General features: G+C 39.0%; 1 protein-coding gene across 4 annotated transcripts in view; it reads right to left on the reverse strand.

The window, feature by feature from the left end:
- Positions 1-12,327, reverse strand: part of HHAT (hedgehog acyltransferase) — a 166,400-nt gene that overhangs the window by 53,039 nt on the left and 101,034 nt on the right. The window lies entirely within an intron of this gene.

Raw genomic sequence — 12,327 nt, forward strand, 5'->3', positions numbered from 1 at the left:
ATGCTGGAACAAAGATCACCATTTTAAGCATTTAAAATCAAAAGTAATAGCAGCTTAAGAACATTAAGATTCTCTGATATGCTGCTTCCCAATCAATTACATGCAGTTTATTTGTTAAACAGAAGATGCCTTCAATATATACATGTAATTAACAGACTGAGAAGTTGGCAAAGAATTATAGTCACAATATTCAAGTTTAAAACATTTTCAATTATTTGCAACCTATTCTTTACCATATGATGCACATTAACCTGCAGGTAATGGAATAAAACACACATTTTCGTCAATGTTAAGATCTACTAAAGAAGATATTTTTTCCGTCTGAACAATGTAGCTACTTCAATAACTCTCTATTATTTCTAAAGAGATAAACAACCCTCCCACAACAATCCTCCAGACAAGTACCATGATTAGAGCTTTTGTCCAATCCAGATTCAAGACAAATCTTTATTCTGACATAAAAGTCCCACAATGGGGAGATTTTTGTAAGGATAATTTGTATTATAAAACACAAGAGACTCTTCTCTCAGGGACTGCTTCAAAGACTAAGTTAGAATTTGTACAAGGATTATTATGTTTGATAGAAGGTTTAGCTGTGGGTCTAATGAAAAAAAAATATGTGAAAGAGGGCAGAAGTAATAAAAATCAATAGTCCTGTGTTGTTATATGGTTAGAAGTATGGATGTTAACGATACAAAACCTATCATGTTATCTATTGGGAGACCTGGTTATCCAGGATATGGAGAAGGATGAGGTACTCATCCTCCTCAATGTTTTTTTTTTGCCTCAGTTTTCACAGCCCAAGTCACAGAAGTCAAAGGCAGGGATTGGGAGAATGAAGAACCACCCACTGTAGGAGAAGATCAGGTTTGAGACCAGCTAAGGAACCTAAAGGTGTACAAGTCCATGGGACCTGATGAGATACTTCCACAGATCATGAGAAAAATGGCAGATGAAGTTGCTAAGCCACTGTCCTTCATATTTTAGAAGTCACGGCAGTCTGGTGAAGTTCCCCCTGACTGGAAGAGGGGAAATGTAACCCCCATCTTTAAAAAGGGAGAAAAGAAAGACCCGGGGAACTGCAGGCCAGATAGTCTCACCTCTGTGACTGGCAATATCACGGAGCAGATCCTCCTGGAAACTACACTAAGGAAAGTGGAAAATAAGGAGGTGATTGGTGACAGCCGTCATGGCTTCACTAAGGGCAGATCATGCCTGACAAATCTGATGGCCTTCTGTGATGGGGTTACAGCACTAGTGGATAGGGGAAGAGCAACTGACATTATCCACCTGGACTTGGGCAAAGCATTTGACACTGTCCCCTGTGATAACCTTGTCTCTAAATTGGAGGGACATGGGCTTGACGAATGGACCACTCAGTGGGTAAAGAATTGGTTGGATGATCAAACTCAAAGAGTTGCAGTCAATGGCTCAATGTTCAAGTGGAGATCAGTAACAAGTGGTGTTCCTCAGGGGTCAGTACTGGGACTGGAGCTGTTTAACATCTTTGTTGGTGACATGAATGATGAGATTGAGTGTACCCTCAGCAAGTTTGCCGATGACACCAGGCTCGGTGGTGCAGTCGACACACTGGAGGGACGGGACGCCATCCAGAAGGACCTGGGCAGGCTTGAGAGTTGGGGCTGTACGAACCTCATGAGGTTCAACAAGGCCAAGTTCAAGGTCCTGCACCTGGGCTGGGGCAATCCCAAGCACAAATACAGGCTGGGCAGAGAATGGTTTGAGAGCAGCCCTGAGGAGAAAGACTTGGGGGTGTTGGTTGACAAAAGCTCAACATGAGCTAGCAATATGTGCTCACAGCCCAGAAAGCCAACTGTATCATGGGCTGCACCAAAAGAAGCGTGGCCAGCAGGGTGAGGGAGGTGACTCTCCCCCTCTGTCCTGCTCTTCTGAGACTCCACCTGGAGTGCTGCATGCAGCTTTGGGGCCCCCAGCACAAGAAGGACATGGAAGTATTAGAATGAGTCCAGAGGAGGGTCATGAGGATGCTCAGAGGGCTGGAGCACCTCTCCTATGAAGGTAGGCTGAAGGAGTTGGGATTGTTTGGCCTGGAGAAGAGAAGGCACCTGGGAGACCTTATAGCGGCCTTCCAGTACCTAAAGGGGCCTAGAGGAAAGCTGGGGAGGGACTTTTTGGCAGGGGGTGGAGTGATAGGACAAGTCATAATGGCTTTTAACTAAAAATGGGTAGATTTAGATTAGATATAAGTAAGAAATTATTTACTAGGAGGGTGGCTGCCCAAAGAAGCCGTGGAGGTGCTCAAGGCCAGGCTGGATGGGGCTTTGGGCAGCCTGATCTGGTGGGAGGTGTCCCTGCCCATGGCGGGGGTGGTTGGAACCACATGGTCTTTAAGGTCTCTTCCAACCCAAACCATTCTGTGATTCTATGATCTACTGTTTTTCACATGCAAATAATAAAGTACCTTAAAAATAAAAATAACGAAATCATTTATTAACATCAGAGCATATTTTCTGGTTAAGATGCTTAAATACTGCTATGTTAGTCTGTAGCTGCAAATGACTCACTATTTACTGCTAATTAGTAAAACAGGTGAAATTACACTGGTCTGGCAGCTTCACAGGGATTTGTGGAAAAAGACTCAGGTATCTCAACAACTGTCAGAAGTAAAATGCTGGATCTTGTTAAATCATGGAGGGCAAAGACATTTGTATCATGCTTTTAAGTTAATCTATTAACCATGCAAGTTCAACACCTTCAAGATATCCACACTAACACATCACAACTGGGTTTCAGTATATGCTCTCCTTATAACAGGATTTTTTCAAATAAGTGAGAAAAGGGAAAGATAAAATGGAAAAGGAGTTGGACTTGATGATCCTTATGGGTCCCTTCCAAATCAGGATATTCTATGATTCTATGAAAACATCTTGTTAATAAAAACCACCCTAATATCAGAAGTCCATTATTTAGAATAAATGTTTTTGAGGAATTTCACTGCTCTAAAATTCATCATTATTTCACTACAGAATGAACAGCAAGCATTAGATGTAATTTGTGACAGTAAGTGGGAGAGCTTATGATGATCTCTGACTTTATAACTGAATTTAATATATTAATATTTATTGCATTTATTTAGTCTAGTATCTCAGCTACATACTTTTAGTAACATGCACTAACAGAAAAAATGTAGCATTTCTAGGATTGTTAAAGTTAAGTCTAAGAACTTTATCTTATGCTCGGTTCATTCCTGTTGCTTTTCTTTCCTATGGCACAGGTGACCCATCTTTTAGAAGACAACAGCCTCCTCTGTAGCCCGTGTACCTTCACAACACAATTGTTAAGAGCATCTCTGACTTCACTGCTAGAGATGCAAGAGCCAGAATGAACACAGCTTGATTTTCTGATCTCAAGCTGATATGCAGGTCTGGCATTTGGAAAAAAAAGAGTCTCCATTCAAACTTGTGTGGCAGTTTTAATGTTACTTCCAGGGCTGAGAAAATTCGATCTAGCAGGCTCTAAGTGGCAATAATTGTGGAACCCCACAATGCTGTTTTTCACTTTCCAGAAAATAAACAACTTAGAAAGTTGCCATGAAAGTCTCAATGATTGCAAAGCTAAATACAGCTGGTGTTCCAGTTCCTGCTGTTAGATGGTTACTTTCTGTATTTGGGAACTGTTCTCTCAATGAGCATTTGAAAAAAGCGAAAGAGTCAGGACTAGTTAAAATTTGAAGACAGATGAAAAGAACTGACAGAAGGAAGAAATAGGATTCAATGATGAGAAAGAAGTAGCAGCTACAAAGCTCCTGGAAATTTCTGAGCAAGGGGAAGAAAAAGATTGCATCATTCTTTAGAGAACTTTACTCGACGGTTCCAAGACTTAGCTGAAATTATTGCTATTACTGATCAGTTAAATACATGTTACCACATCCATGAGTTCACATACGTACACATTTCTCAATAAACATAGCGACACAGTTAGCATAAAATAGCAGTTCCATGTATTTTATGTAACACTATGTTACTGGGAGACACTGTGAGACTTTTGCTGTGTGCCCATACAGAGGAATCAGAAGGCAAAAACATGAGCATCCTCTGACCTCCTAAATTTCTTGGCTGGGCTAGTTTGCCTTGCAAAAGCTAGCAAGTGCAATGGCAGGGAAGAAAAACAGTCACAGTCTGTGTGGGTCACTAAACTTCTTCCTCTGCAAGATATGTCCAAAATTAGATCCCTCCCCTCAACACTAACTATGAACAGGGCCTGGAGTGGGAAAGAAAGCTAATGGTCTTCACAAATTAATCTTCCTGATAATGCACAACAAGAAAGATCTAGCATAACCACAAGGGAACCACATTCCCATCTTCCACTGTTGCCTCTGGAAGCAACAAGTCTGCTGCTCCCTGTGGCAGTGCTCAGCCCTGTTCCTCAGTGGTTAACCTACCACTCGTTGGGAAACTAAGGAGCACTACTCCCATCTTGTTAACAATTCCCAAAGAACAGTTTCAAGAAGAAATGGTTCCGAGGATATTGCTACATGGCCTGCTGACATGTTTGTTGTACTATCTGATGTGCATAAGGAGCCATCTGAGAACAGCATTTTGGAGGTGTTACAAGATTTTTTAAAAAGCTCTTCCATAAATTTTAAAACCATTCCCACACTCCTACTTCTTCGCTGAGCTCTGCTATAGGAATTATAAGTCATGTGTTGAAGAGCAATCACAAGGACATGGCAATTTTAAGCTTTCTGAGACAAAAACTGGTTTTATTTCTTATGCTCACGCTATGTTTAATACATGAGGATTCCACACATTCAAAGTGCTTCAGTCTCTGAGAGATGTACTAAAATAGCACCTGCTGATCTGCCATACCACCATAACATGCATGTTTGGCTGTATCGTTTATTTTAGCTTCCACACTAAGCACATTGCTACCAGCACAGTTATACCTGTAAGACGGATTTGGCCAACCGAGATACACCAACTGCTCACCATAACATCCTACACCTTTACCGCCATTACCATAATGGTAAGAAAAAGGCTGTACGAAACCTGCCCAAGTAATTGAAAATCTGGGGGCATTTTGCCTGTGATAACAAAGCTCACTAGGTAGCAAACTTGTTCTCTTTCTGTAAAGTAAAACTGCCAAGAAGGCAACATGACGTACAAACAACCCCCATTTTCTGTGCACTGCAGTTTATTTACTTCTTTAAGTCATGTACATCATAATTCACAACAATGAACATTACTTCATTGATGTGATTTCAGGATCAGATCCTAAGAGTTTGAAGATAAATGGTAAACTATTGAGATTCGCCAGCAACTGTTAAATTTAAACATGGCAGTCCTCCAATAGTTTTCACCCAGAATGGCAGCTCAAACCAATATGATTCAACACAAAATGGCAGAAGAACATACTTTATTGTTTCAATTCTAAAAACCCTCCAAACATATGAATATCTGCTTTTATAAAGCTCTAATCCTCTGGGAGGTGAAGGAGAAAAAACACTGCCTCCTTATTTTTGCAGACCAAAATTTGGTTTTCTTGGTATTTTGCCAGCTCACTTCCCAATGAACTGCACCCACCAAGCAAGGTCACATAAATGATTGCAAAAACAAGTTTCCTTTGTGCATAAAGAGGAATGAATCATTTGGAAAAATGTGACATCTTTAGTACTATTCCTGCCACTCTGCAATATTTCTCTAAATTATGCAATCCATCAATATAGCATTCATAAATGTATTTTTGGAGAAAAAAAAAAAATGACCTTAAGTAAGTTTCTGCATAACAGCAGCAAGTGGGACTTCTGAGTGAAAGTGAAAATCTGGAGGAACTAGAATGCTGGAGGACCAGACGCCAGCTACTCTACAGCAAGAGCTTCCAAACCATAACAAGGGCCACCCAAAAATGCAAGCGCCAACTCTGAACAGTCAGTCATTGTAGCAAACCTCCTTCTTCTTTCAGTTGTAAAGAAATTTGAACGAAGGCTTTGTAACAGCTGCACAGAATAGACAGCAAAGTATCACACAGACACAGGGACAGCTTAGCTGACAGGTTTGGGGGCCTCCTTTCAGGTCTTTTGCTACTTGATTTCATTCTTCCTGTAACTTAAAGCCCCTTCGTGTCTAGATAGTTATGGATATCTGCTACCAGTCTCAGAAGTTATTTAACTGCAATATGGCTCCTAATACTTATGTAGTAACACACGTACACATGGCAACACCTCAGAGTTAAGAAGTCCAACAAAACACTTCTATTCAATAACAAATTCTAACTTATTTGTTCCACTTCTTTTTGTTAACTTCCTTCAGCCCTTAAAACGCGTTAAGTCTGTTAACTAAGCTAACTAGCAATATTCAGAAAGCTTCTGAAAGGAGAGATGCTGTTGTGTGAACTGCTGGTCATCCTGAGACATTTTCCCTACACTCATTACTGCAGCAAATGAGGCATATGATCAGCAACATTAGTCAGATATGGGTAGGCATGATCTTACACGAGCCAGACCACAGCATGCAATAACTGACACAGGAACTTTTTTTTTTTTTAAATAGAGAAAGGACCTAATTTTACTGTCTTCAGAATCAAAGGCAAAACTTTTAAAGACAACAGTAGTCCAGGACCATATCTCGAAGGAGCCTGATACCCTTTGCAACTCTCAATTCATTCACTAGATGATTTACTTAAAAAGAAACAAATATAAGTTCGGAAAATAATCTTCAATACTGTGATATAGTGTAATTAAACAACATCATTTGAGTTTAACATCATAAGATAACGATGTACTATTTTTGCCAAAGCAAGCCAAAAATTCCACATTTATGCATGTTATACCAAATGCGTCACACCAAACTCTTTGGTTCACTCAAACCTTCAAATACCATTTGCCACTATCATGGAAATTCCCACTTTCAAGTCAATGGCTAAGATATCCCATGGAACACAGTATGAGATAGGGTTGCAGAGCTGAGGAGAAGAATTTCAAAGGCTCCCTACCTCCATAAAGTTGGTCAGATAATCATTTGGTAGTGACAAGAAAATCTCATTTTTTCCTATAAATTAATCAAATAATTGAATTCTAATCAACGTAGGATCTGATTTTGCTTAGAAGAAAGCCAAAAGGGAAAACTGGAGGCAAAATAAAGGCCTCCCCATCTTCAGTTAGGGAACAAATACTGGACATTTGGAAACCAGCTTTAGTTTTGTATAGTACAATTCGTTTTAAACGCTCTCAGAAATGTATCTAATGAAATATCCATATATAGCACTACACATTCCATCCTGAATGCTAGAAGAGCAAGTATGAAACAGGAAATATTTCAGACTTCTCCATGAGAGTATTTGTTGGTAGTTTAAAGTTGCACCATCACTTCCACTATATTGTATCTTGGTCACAGTGCTAAGGGCTTTTTCCACTACCTGATTGCCAAACTTCAAAAAGAAATGTTCCTGAAACTGCAATTTTATACATTACCAAAGTCCTTAATTTGCTGAAGAAAAATATAAACCCAAACAAAAATCCTGCGATGCCACACAGAGTTGTCTGTATCACGTAAACAGCTTTATCTGCTGATAAACCACCCACAGAAAATAGGGCTTGGAATGGGTCTGGAGGCCATTTGGAGGTTCCTCCTACACCAAGATGAAATCAATATTTTCTACATTGCTTGAAAGATTTTCATCTACCTGGAGACTGTCCTCCAAAGATGGCAATCCAACAGCTTACCTTGGTAACATGTTTCAGTTATTTACCATGCCTCACATTTTGAAAGTTTCTCCTACCTCAACTAAAGCTTCCTTGCTAAATTGTACAGTTATTTTTTCTTCTCCTGACCTCACTGGAAATCGAGACCAGTTTGTGAACAGAATTCTTTGCAGAATCTTCTATTTACTTATTCCTCCCCACAATACTTTCCTTTCAGAACAAAACAATGCCATTTATTTTAGGGTCATGGCTCCCAGACTTCCCACCATTTTACTGTATTCCACTCTCCCTAATTGTCAGATGATTCTTTTCTTTTTTTTTTTTAACTGCAGTAACCAAAATTGGACATTATTTTAACTTTAAACTTCAGAACATCAAGTATGAGAGGAGGTTATTTTACGCATTTTACACTGCTGTCAACACATCTTGGCATAAGGTCTATTTTTGTTGGAACTGGTATGACATTTTTGATTCACAAAGTTTGCAGTCTGGTAGAACGGTCAGATACCCTTCACTGCAGAACTTCTGCCTAGCCAGGCATTCTGTACTCCTGCAGTAAATCATTTCTAACTGGGGGTGAAATTCACTCTTTGCTGGATGTCTGCTAAAGGACACCTTCTCAAAGGTTAGATGTCTAATCTGATCTAGACTAGTCCCTACAAAACACCTCTGAACACAGTGAAGAGTGCCAGTGCATCTCATCTCATGCTAAGATGTATGTGGGATGAACTGCCCTCAGGAGAGGCACTCTTCTCCTCACACTTTAGTGAGGTAAATTGGATATTTAAATACTGGTTTATAGTTAAGTTTAACAATAGCTGTCCCATGTCCATGAGTAAAATACACTTCATATGCACTGTGCATTTTCCTCATTGATCTGGACTCTGTTCCTCACCAACCAGGAAAAGAACATGAATCATTTTATACACTTTATGCATTTAACAATACCCAACACACTTGTGTCCCCTCCCAGCTTAATGCCTCTGGCCACGCTTGGTAAGATAATTAAGCCTCTTAACCAAAAGCATTGCACAATGCCAGGACCAGGAGAGAGCCCTTCCAAACAAAACCCCCTAACCCTAAGTTAAGTTTTTAGAAACAAACAATATGGATGGTCCAAAGAGTCTGAGAACAAATTTAAGAATTTAACACATACAAATAAGAAACACACACATTTGATATCATAATTGACAGTAGTGTTTTTAATGATGCACAGAAATTCATGTTTAAGTCAGATAAATTAATTTTCCATAAGAAGAAAGGAGACCTTTAAAAATTGCTGCTACCTGGCATGCTCAAATATAAACTCTCTTTGTCAATGGAATGGGATCTGCAGAAAGCACTGACAAGGCACTCCAAAACAGTTCAAATGCCAGTCAAACAAGAATTCCAGAAAAAGAAAAGGGATAAATATGGCACGGCAAGGGGTATTACAGCATCCAGAGCTTACCACATATGAAAAATATCCTCATCTAGATCCTGTTCCTTTCTAGGAAGAAAGCAACCCAAACAGTTTTGATCGCAGCGGTACCTCACTTGCATGGTTCTCAGATCTATGTCCTCTCCTCCACATTCTCAGACAACTATATAAACTTTTCGTAATACTCAGTCTTTGCAAAAGAACACAGTAGATCCTCTTCAAAGCCTTTTCTCCACATAACCAAACAGCAGAACTACAAGTCATTTTGTACATCTTTACCTTGACCAGAACTTCCATTTAAGAGTTGGCCACTTTAAATCTGTGTCACTGTCACACATATACTAATGAACAAGTATCTCTACTACATGCTCAACACCTATACAGACACTACTCTGTTTTTTGATAAATTCAGTGCACATGGTGGGAGTGATAGGGTAGGAATAACTGGATACAGAGTCCTGGAAGTTTGAGAGGGAAGCATCCCTGGATCTTTCCATGTATTTCAGTCTGGTTAGAGAAAATGTCACCTCCTTGGAAGCCTCTCTCTAAGTGCTGTTTTTAGGTATTACACAATATAATTCAATTTCTGACTGTAATACACTGGGCATTTGAGGTTTTAAAATGCTGATGTTCTTGATGTTTGCTTCCTTGCCAGACCTGGCAATTCCATGCACACACAACACCTGAAGTTCCACCTAAAACTGGAGATTTGATTCCTGCCCTGAGATGTATTTTATTGTTCAAATTTGGCATACGTGTCCTTGAATAATTTTGCTAGTGATCTACAAATGGCGGTTGTAACTGTGGAATGATTATCTATTCTCCTTCTGTTTTCTTCCTACTTCTATATATACAAGTCTTTGTACAAATAATTCTGTGGGATTTAAAGGAAGGGAACTGACTATTATTCCTGTGCAGCTGATGTGCATGCAGGTGAACAGCTTTCTTTCCACAGCTTTTCTTTTGGGCTGATCTCTATTCCTTACCTCAAAAGGATTTTATTTCACACTACTGCTGCAGAGTCCCCTGCTTTTTCAGTCAACCAACCTCAATCCCGCTGCGCATGTTGCCGAAAATGCAGAGGTGTCCTGCAAATGCAAATGACTACTCTCTAGATTTGGTTTTACAGTGGTACAAAAGATACTGCTTGGGTTTCCTGAACTAAAATGAATTTCAAACAGATTAAAAGCTTTAAATAGAGCAAGGACATTATTTTTAATATTTTCTACCAGAAATTCACTACATGCATGCTCTTCTTTCAACCCAAAGGTAACAATTAGTCACTCAATCAAATAGATACATGATCAGTATGTCTTACTAATACACTGCATAGCATAATATTGCTGTGTCTACCACATGTGAAGCCACAGGCATGTATATTATGTAGAGAAGTGGCTTGGAGGTCCCTTGCCACTCACCCACTACTACCACTCCTACTTCTCCAAGCAAGTCAAGCATATTTACGTTTAATTTCTCACAAGGTTAATAACAAAAACTCAAAGACAGAAAACTAGATCATCTCACTTGTCCCTGGGCTAAAAGGGATGACCATACAATTCATATTGAAGTATTTAATTTGAATACAACAAAATCTTGGCTGATTTTCAATTTGTACATGTGAGTTGTAAGGATCAGTAGTAGAATATGTGCATAGTTATCTGTGTGATCTGAGGATACAGGCATATAAATCTTATCACCTAGATTCCTACTAGTAGAGTATAAGCTGCACTAAGGAAAAGCTTCAAAGTTCTAAAATAAAATTAATTTGATAAACACATCATGGAAATACATCAAGCATAGTGTCCCTGCTTGATCAGGGTTCTTGGACCAGATGACCAGAGGTCCCTTCCAACCTCTACCAGTCTGTGAAACCCTGTTGCAAATGACCTCATTTGCTCTTCATATCTCAGACACCTGGAACTTCATACTGAGGTAACTACATGCGCTCACAGCATAAGACAAACAGAAGACCAAAGAATTATAAATAAAATGAAGAAAAAACCAAAAACTCTAGAAAAACGGTCGATAATTGATCTGGTTTAATAAAATACTGCTCAACTTGCTAAAACATTGTCCTTCTTCAATGCAAAAATCAGCATTCTGCCAACTGTTAATCCTTCTGATGAGGAAGACATACTTTCTCCACTTATAATATATAGATTGCATTTAGAAAATACTTTGCATTAAATTATAACCATGAAATGGACAATTTCAGTAGATACTTTTTTTAATCCATACAAATTGATGTCTAACTCTACTTCCAAACTTATTCTCTTAGTTTTATTTTTATACTGAAACTATTAGCCAACTGATTGGGAGGAGGGGAACAATTTAACAGAGGTTTTTAAGAAAATAGAGGATGAATCTCTTATGTTTTCAGACCAAAAATCCAAACATGAATAAGTATTTCACCCCATCTTCCCTGCCTAGTATTAAAAAAGCTTCAGCTATGTGTTATGATGAAAATTTTACCTTCTCAATGTTTTTTCAACCTTTATCTCTTGAACACAGAAGAAAAATAATTCATTTTATGTACAAAACTTACTTGTTCATTGTTTCATTATTTTAGGATTCTTAAGTAAGACCCCAGAGCTGACCTCTAAACCACCACACGGAACACGTGGAGAAAAGACTGCACAAAGGAGCAACAGATAACGGCGGTCCTCATAGTGGAAATCTTCTAAGCACAGAAGACTACTAGTACTTCTCTGGCTAGGAAGAAATATTTCTCTACAAGATCTTTGTTTGACACAGTAGGGCCCTAGCAGCCATGAAAACCTAAGAAGTGAACTGGTCCCACCTGAACTGAGCTCTAGCAAAAAAAATAAAGTTGGATTTGTTCCCAATACCACCATGAGCTTATACCACCACCCAAGTTCCCGTATACTTAAACTCTAGCTTCAGTATTCAGAAGGTCCCTACCCTGATTGATCCACTGCCAAAAAACTAATTGCTCAATTATGCTGTATTATGCAGATGTTATTCAATAACCTTCTGCAGAATCTATGGGGTTAGCTTTAGCATACCTTCTCTTACTGATGTACATGAAATACAGAGCAGGAAAAAAATCTCATTTGGCTAACCTGTCACATATATATTACCAATCTTCAGTGATTTCACTGACAGAGATGCCTGATAACTCCCTTTCTGCACTTTATGAGAGAAATTCAAAGTTACTTTGCAGTCACGCAGCATGCATCATTATTTAGATTTTATCAGACAGATT

This window comes from Anser brachyrhynchus, assembly GCF_964034855.1.
Source record: "Anser brachyrhynchus genome assembly, chromosome: 3".
Classification (NCBI taxonomy): Eukaryota; Metazoa; Chordata; class Aves; order Anseriformes; family Anatidae; genus Anser; species Anser brachyrhynchus.